This window comes from Pteropus alecto, unplaced genomic scaffold, assembly GCF_000325575.1.
Source record: "Pteropus alecto unplaced genomic scaffold, ASM32557v1 scaffold35, whole genome shotgun sequence".
Classification (NCBI taxonomy): Eukaryota; Metazoa; Chordata; class Mammalia; order Chiroptera; family Pteropodidae; genus Pteropus; species Pteropus alecto.
In genome coordinates, this window is record NW_006437828.1 from 2,127,996 (window position 1) to 2,137,023 (window position 9,028).

Sequence of the window (9,028 nt, forward strand, 5' to 3'; positions counted from 1 at the left end):
GAGCCTTGATGAACACGATGGGCATTCAATATAGGTCACTGAAAGTTTATATTTTAGGAGTAGGGCTACTCTAGATTTAGAATAAAGAATAAATATAAACTTACCCTAACAAACAAGATGATGATCCACTGCCAGAATAACATTCAACACTCTTTAAAGAAAGATTTTTAAAAAATATTCTCTCAACAACATAGCATTCATAATGTTTATGTTAAAACATTGCTATATAGGCATAGTGTCAAGAAATTGTGTGCTCCATAGCCAGGGGGTGGAAATTGTAGTAGAGACAGACCCAGAGATCGCAGAGATTTTAGAATTAGAAAGCAGAGTTTAAAACAGAAATTTATGTGTGTTTAATTTAAAGGAAGGAATGAACATCATGAATAGTCAAATGGGAAACCCAGTAGAGAAATAGAACCTTAAAAAATTGAAATTCTGAACAGAAAAATCCAATAACTAAAATGAAAAATTGATCATTTATAACTCATAAATATTTAAAAAATCTTCTTATCAAAAGCATAAAACAGGGAGAAAATATTTGCAATTTATATATCTGACAATAAACTTATGGAAAAGTATGTAAAGAACTTTTATAAATGAATTTTAAAAAACCCAAACAGCACATTTTAATAAATGGGCAAAAGACCTGAACAGATGTTTATGAAAGAAAATAAACTAATGGCACATGAAAAAATGTTCAACATGATTAGTCACTACGCTTATAAAAATTGAAACCACAATGAGATGCCAGTATATGCTTATTATAATAGCTACATTTTAAAACTCTGACAAGTCTATGGCCATGCTACCCTGAACAGGCCTGATCCCATCTGATTTCAGAAGCTAAGCAGGGTCGGGCCTGGTTAGTACTTGGACGGGAGACCACTTAGGAAGACCGGGTGCTTTAGGCATAAAAAATAAAAAATAAGAGATTGTAAGCTGACAGGGTCCTTGCAATCTGTGAGGGCAACCAAGGGTTGCCTCGCCTAAAATAAAATAAAATAAAATAAACTCTGACAAGACAAAATATTGACAAGTAGCAATTGAAGTTCTCAGTCATTGGTGGTAGGTGTGTAAAATGATACAACTAATTTAGAAAACCAGTTAGCAGTATGCGTTAAAGCTACCATTACATTATAACTCAACAATTCCATTCCTAAGTATTTATCCAAAAATAAAAATAAAAATAAAAACATACATTGACAAAAATACTTATATAAGAATGTTCATAGCAGTTTTATTTATGATTGTTGCAAACTGGAAATAACTCAAATGTTCATCAACAAGTGAATGGTTAAATAATTTAAATTTATACAATAAAATCCTAAGCAGTAAAATAAAAGAATTACTGACACATGTAAGCACATAGATGATTTAAAGTATGGGAGAGGATGTGCATAGGTTATATGCAAATACTATTCTTTTATATAAGAGACTTGAGCATCTATAGATTTTAGTCATCTGCAGGGGATCCTGGGATCAATTTCCTGTGGACACCAAGGGATGACTATATTCTTTATTGTAATAGATTTGTGGATTACACAAGTGTATCTATTTGTCAAAACTCATCAAACTCTAATATTTAAGATCTCTTCACTGTATTGTGTGGAAATTGCACCCGAATTTAAAATAGAGGTACATTTTGGATCATTTGATTTCTGTTCTTCACTTTGTGATTTCAAATGAATTTTGCCGTTATCTGTTTGTTCCTATTTGAAATCTGTAGGCTAAATCAGATATTTAGTTTTTCACTAGTTTCTTTTAACAATATTGCACTATACAAAATAATTTATTTAAAGTCTTAGGCTAAAGTCTAATCGCTATACAAATTCTACTAACCCACCTAATTACAAGATAGCAAACAGCTGATTCACGACATAAATTTAGATGGTGATGTATTGTAGCCCTGATATAAGCTCCAAGAATTCAATGTTAGACTGGAGAATGATCATAACCAAGCAGTTTATTAGGAAGTGTGCGCTCACATATACAGTCACTCAACGCAGATTCTGCAAAATTGCCAAGAGTCATAGTCCTGGCATTTTCATTTCAGATCACTTTAGCAATTTTTACTCATAAGTTCTGCTTCAACAAATGCTGCTGCCCCATCCCCCCTCTCCCCCTATTTATTTTGGTACAGCCTTAAAAAGGAACAATCTGACCTCAGAATTTTGCCAGAGAATAAAGAAGAGAAAGGGACAGGTAAAGAGACTTTGTTAACAAAATTTTTTTTTTTTAAAAGCTTACAATAAAAGGAAAAAGAAAATTGAACCAGACGCCCTGGTTGTCGTAACAAGTCAGAGATAGCTGCCAAATACGACCACCCTACCATGACACGGCAATCTGGACAAATGTGTCTCCTGGCTGCACCATTATTGGGACGGTATTTTGCATACTCTTTGATCTCCAAGTGTTTCCATTATAGTTCCCTATTTTTAGGAGCTAATAGCTAGGCTATAATAATTTGCTTCAGGCTGGCATACCAGGTCTCAGTCAGGGAGTACATTTAGAATAATAGAAGAGTACCTATTTCAGATGCTTTTATTGTGTGTGCACGTGTGTGAGTGTGTGTGTGGTATTCATATAATCTAAAAATGTTTGCTGTTGCAAAAATTATATTTGATAACTGTTTGATCTCTAATGTGATATAGTCAGTTTTCGTAGCCTACCCTGAATGCTAGAAAAAAAAAATTGTCACTGAAAAATATCTTTTTTTTGGAGAAGAAATGTGTTAATTCATATTCATTTCTATTAGCTTCAGTACCTAGTGGGTGTTGGATGTGTTCACTGTCAAGAGCAGAAACAATTCTATTTATTGCACGTTCCATTGTCTTCACAAGCCTTCTGTAAATGTGATTTATTCTAAAAAAGAGTAAGTTAAAATAACCGTAATATTCTAAACAGCATTCATGGAATACCAAGCATCTCTTGAATGTTCAGCTTAGGAAATAGAATTTTATGAGTTTCATAGAGTTGCAGTTTTTTGTTTTTTTTTTAAGGGATCTGTCTTTTTGGAGAAGTGAGCTACTTGCCTACTTCTTTAAAGATATTTTATTGAGCATTGATTATTTCTGGAACTCTGTGACACCCAACAGCCTGCCTTTTAGTCAGACACTGATCCCGCATTGTGTAGAATTGGCCGTGTGATCCCACGGGTATGTATGTGATGCTGAAGGAGAAATCCTTGCACTCAGTTTCCCCAGATGGTTTGGAGAAGGGGAATGAGACACAGTGGTGAGAGAAAGGAGTCCTACTGGAACATAATTAGAATACAAGCTTTTCAGTAGTACCCGCTTGATGCTGCTACTCATTGGTTGTACATTATCTTTAAACTTAACCCAAACTGTGTGTGATAGGTATAGTTTCTCCTACTTGGCAGAAGAGGAGACAACTTCAGACAGATAAGTAACTTGCCTAGGATCAAACCTCTAGTAAAGGAATTTGGCAGTTAATTTGCTGCCAAAGGAAAACATTAATAATTAGTAATATTATAAAGAAATTATGATCCTTTTATACAATCGATTTTCAGGGAAATACATTTTGGAGAATGCATTTCTGTGGAAAATTAAGCCCTAACACTGGAGAGGGATCAAGGCCTACCTTTTCCTTAAGGTTCATTTTTTTCATTTATTTGAAATCCAAAGACGGGATGTATCAGAGACCTTAGAAATGACCATTGCTCCTGCTCGGGACACGAATGACATGCATAGTATTAAATCCAGCTGATACTTTTTGGTTTTCATCTTGTCTTTTCAGCACTGTTGGGCACAGTTAACCAGTCCCTTCTTCTTGAAACACTTTTTTCCTTGACTTTTAATTCCTCAGTTTCCTGCAATTGGCTCCTCCACCTCTCCTGTATTAGAGTTTCTCAAAAACATTCTCTTTTCATTTCTATTCTGTTATTGATACCCTCTGCCTCATCTTCCAGCACTTGCCCTTTCTCCCTCAGAACTTTGTCTGTGTTGAACTTCTTTCAGTTCTTCTACATGCTAAGCTTTTTCCTAAGGCCTTCACACCTTTTCCTATCTACCTAAAATTATTTTTGTCTTTCTTTGCATTGTTCAAAATTTATCACCAATGACACTGTCCATGACTGTGTACACTGGTACTGTCATCTAATTTACTACCTTTCTTTAAATCATTTACCTATTTTTTTTACTAAAATTAATGTATTAGAAATGAAGTCTAATATTATAATAAATGAAAAAAAATCACAATGACTTGCTATAATTAAAAAGTTATTAAAAAGAAATACATTATATAATAATGTCATTTGCATGTAACTGCATTTTGAGATACAATATTGTACTTATTTTTCTCTTTATGTCCTTTTTTCAGAGGTTATAATTACATTGCTTTTCTGATGGTCAACTAACCTTGCATTTCTGGTACAAATCAACTTGATTATGATGAATTATTTCTTCTATCAATTGCTGGGTTCATTTTGCCAATAATTTTTAAAGATTTTTGCATCTGTGTTCAAAATGAGATTGGACTATATTTTTCTCTTTTTATACTCTCCTTATTGAGTTTTGATACCAAGGAAATACTAGTTTGATACAATGAATTAGAGTTTATTCTATTTTTCTGTTCTTTGGAAGTGTGTGGGATTGTAACAAATTTTTCCTTGAATTGCCAGTAAAGTCACTTGGGCTGGAGTTTGTTTTGGAGAAAGTTTTATGTTGCTGGTTCAGTTTTTTTTTTTTTGTTTGTTTGTTTGTTTCTTTTAATCTCAGTTTTTAGTTATTTCTTTTGACAAATTTGTAAGTTATATTTTTCTAGGAATTTTTAAGAGGTTATTTCCGAATTCCAAATTTAATGAAATAAAGTTGTTTACAATATACACTTATTACCTTTTCAGTATCTGTAGGATTTTATTTATGCCCTTTCCCCTATTTTATTCCTGATATGAGTTAATTGTCCCTTCTTTATTATTTTCTTGAACAATCTTCTCATATGTATATTCTTAAATGATATTAGTTTTCCAATTTTTGGCTTTATTTGTCTTCTCTATTTAACCTTTTATTTCATCATCATAAATGTTTGTTCTTTAATATTTTATTTCTACTTTCTTGTTTGCTTTTTTTTCTGTGACTTCTTGAGATGAATGCTTAAATTATTACATTTAAGCTATTCTTCATTCTTTTTCTTAAAATATATGCTATACATTAGTTTTAGATGCTGCACTTTTCACATTTTGATACGTCATATTTTTATTATCAGTCAGTTCAGTGTATTTTCTTATTTCTCTCTCGATTTCTTTATATCATCTGTTCTCATAATTTATATGGGAATTTTCTAGTTATATTTTGATTATTGGTAGTTGGCAAAGAACATGAACGTTATGATTATTGGTACGTGCTTTAGGACATGGAATATTGTTCAATTTTTATAATTGTTCTAACTATTCTTATAATAATTTAGCTTATACAGTTTTGGGTGCTCTGATATTCATTAAAATCAACTTTTTCCCTCTATATCTTTCTCAGGTTTGTATGTGTAATCTCTCACCTGCCTGTATATTAGGCTCTTCTTGTAGTCCTGTTATTTTATAAATTTATACATTTCGTTGTCATCTTATTAATTGCTACATATTTTAAATTGTTAAAGTTAGTTGGTGATTCTTTTATCATTATTAGTTCCCTTACATTTAATGTAGTAACTGACATATTTGTCATACATTCTAATTATCTTATTGAATTCTTAAATTTATCACTTTGTAGTGTAAGTATTTAGAGATGCCTGTAAATAAATTACCACTTTATTTGTGCTTCATTTCTTGCATCTCAACTTTTATTTTTTGGGGGGAGGAGAGACAATAAGTTTTGTTCTGCCTGATGGAAACTTCTCATTTGCTTTCCTTTAGACATCCCTTCGTTGGAATAATAGGACTCTTTGATACCCCTCAAGATGCCAATAACTTCTTCATATTTTAGGGGCCAACCTAATGAAATAAAACGTAAAAGCTAAGCAGGATTGTTGAATACATATAATGTACTGGATGTCATGGTAAGGGTTAAGGATAGAGCAATGAACAACAAAATCAAGGAACTTTAATAAGTGGGAGGTAGAACAATAAAACTAATTATGGTAATTGCTATGAAGGATAAAATAAACTGTGAGAAAGAATAAAGTAGGAGGGGTGTTTAGATCTACTTTAGACCAGTTAGAAAGGCATCTCAGAGGAGTTGACTGGGCTCGGGTCGAGGAGCTCTACTAGCTAAAAGTAAAAAATGAAATATTCTAGATAGAGGATAGCGCTTAGCTTTGGGATATTTGTAAGGTGGCTGACTTTGGGAGAGAAAAGAAGTTAGAGTGGGTGAAGTGTAGTGAGCAAAGAAGAAAGTAAGTTGCATTTGCTTGGCAGGAGTCAGGTCATGAAGGGCTTCTTAGGTCTTGGCAGTAAGTTTGACTTTTATTTGTAATGTTTTGGGAAGCAGTTGGAAGATTTAACTAGAAGATTGATGTAAAGTACACTTTATTTTTTTAAAGACCACTTGTGCTGATATACGGAGTAGAAATTGGTGGAATGCAGACATGGAAGTTGAAACATAAGTGTGGTGGTGTCTTTGAATTGGTTGGTGGTCATAGAGATGAAGAAACTCGGATGAATTTTAAATGTACTTTGCAATTTGAATGAATACAATTTGCTGATGTTAATGATGATGAATCCTACATTATTTTTGAACTTTATTGTTTTCGTGCTAGAGACACGGGTAAAATATGGTATTATTTATTAACATAGTCAGATTAGAGGAAATATACAGTAAATGAGAAATTAGGGAAATTTAATATTACAGTTTTGGATGGGTTAAGTTTGAGGTGTTTGTGAGATGTTTAAGTCCAGATGTCAAGTGAGCGTTTGCACATGGGAGTCTGGATCTCAGGGGGAGCCCTGGGTGGGACACAAAATTCTAGGTGTCTTCAGAATTAAGTGTGTTTAAAGCTGTGAAAATGGATGAGATCACCTCAAAGGCAAGTATGTTGAGAGAATAAAGAGAGCTAGCTAAGCCTGAGCCCTGAGGAAGTTCCATATCTCGATAGGTACAAGAGACAGATGGCACAAAGAGAGACAGGAAACTCACAGTGCCACAGGAGCCAAAGATCTGGGAGTACTAAAAAGAAGGTCCCCCCACCCCCGACACACTGGAGGAGTGTTTACTAATGTCATTTTACAAAGGAGAAGGTGGAGCCCCTTCTTTCTTAACTAACTTAGGATCGAACACATCACAGTGTTTACTCCGATTCTTGAACTTCTTGATCCTGTGCTCAGATGACCAGGCGATTGGTCTTACTGAGGACATTTTGGAAGCAAAACAAAAGGTGACTTTTAAACTTCACTTCAAGATCAAACAGGCAATGATAATTGGAAATAAATAATAAAATAGTAATCGAAAGTCTCTTCTAAAATTGCTTGGAAAAACATAGACGTTTCTTTCAGTTTTCCCCTGTCAAAGTCAGCAGGAGAATCATTCTAGATTACATGATGTTAAAGGAAATAAGGTAAATCTGCTTCGGATTTCTCCATAGCCTTGTTGGTCATAGTTAGATCAGTTTGGGTGATGGTTGCCTTTAAATGAACAGCATCGGGAATACCACAGTTTTTAGCTGATATACAAACCGCTTGAAGACTGCGGTTAAGTAGTGAACACCTCAAATTAAGCTTTTATAAAAACTTACCACTGATCAGAAATGCCAGTGCTTAGGGGAAAATGTCTATTGTTGGTCCGAGCTTTAATTAAAAACTATACTTTGTTTTCAATCCAGTTTTGGAAAGAATACAGGAGAAAGAGCAAGATGTAAATTTTACAATGCCTTGGCAATGTATCCAATTCTCAGCCTAACAAAGAAGCTTATATGCAGAAAATCTTGTAGGAATAAAATATGTAAAGTAAATAAAAAGCTTCCAGTGCTTAATTCCAATCTTCTCTACAGCAACTGGAGCTGCTGATAAGACACCTACTCAGAGTAATGATGCATAATGTGAAAATGCGAGAACCCAGACCTCATAAGTACGGACAAATGCCATCTTTTTAAAGGGAATGGTTGCAAATGTGAAGTGCAATGTGCTGAGCCATTTTCAAAGGTATTTTCATAAACACGGCAAAATGCCAGCGTTTGGTTTTTTCCAACATGATAGGAAGGGCACGGAATGTAACTATTATAGGAGCATCCGGCATTTGTCCATGTTGTATCATATAAATGTCTCCATACTGTCTATTCATTATTAGTGGCAGTTTTAATGGGAATATAAATATTACAAAGCGTGTTTACTACAGATAAATCATAGGGGTACTGAAGTAATTTGCAATACTAACTCTCACTTTGGATAATTATAGTGCCCCTGAAGAATATGTTTATGGATTACAAAGAAGGGGATTGTTAAGAAGAAAACTGTTTTGGGTTGGTGATGTTCTGAAAAGAGTAGGGGCTGATCCCGTTTGGGACTAGTATACGAATGTGTAAGAACATTAATGAAAGAAGATTTTGTGAATCTGAAAGAGAGAGGGACCACAGTAGTTTCAGCTGTTGGGCTAACTGTATTTAGTCGAATTTCATGCAGATGACTTACGGTACCTACAGAAATAACACAAGAAATGATTAGTAAACACTATGCTGATAGTAAAGATTCTAATATTTTATTGCACATTTTATGCAGAGGTAAATTAGACTGCAGTGTTGTTTATCTTTGTTTGATGAAGGCTATTTTCATCACAGTATTAAAGATTATTATTGGTTTACCTCTCACGTCCTATTTTATTGGAATAAGGTGATTTGTAGCTTTCTTATTTCCCTGAAAACCAAAAGACACAGTAAACTTTAAACACAATAAGTTAACAAAAATAATTAAACAATTGTGTCCTAGGCTTTGGAAGGTCATGTTATAATGAGATTAAAATTTCTCCCCTTCAGGTATTGTTCATTTGTAAACTAATCTGGTTTGGTCCGCTTATAAATGTTCTGGTGATTAGATTAATTTCCTATGAAACATAAATTCCTTTTCCTTTTTGACAAGCTAGTCAGAATC

General features: G+C 33.7%; 1 pseudogene; it reads left to right on the plus strand.

The window, feature by feature from the left end:
* Nucleotides 1–792: 792 nt before the first annotated feature.
* LOC112482275 lies at nucleotides 793–911 on the plus strand (annotated as a pseudogene).
* Nucleotides 912–9,028: the final 8,117 nt, after the last annotated feature.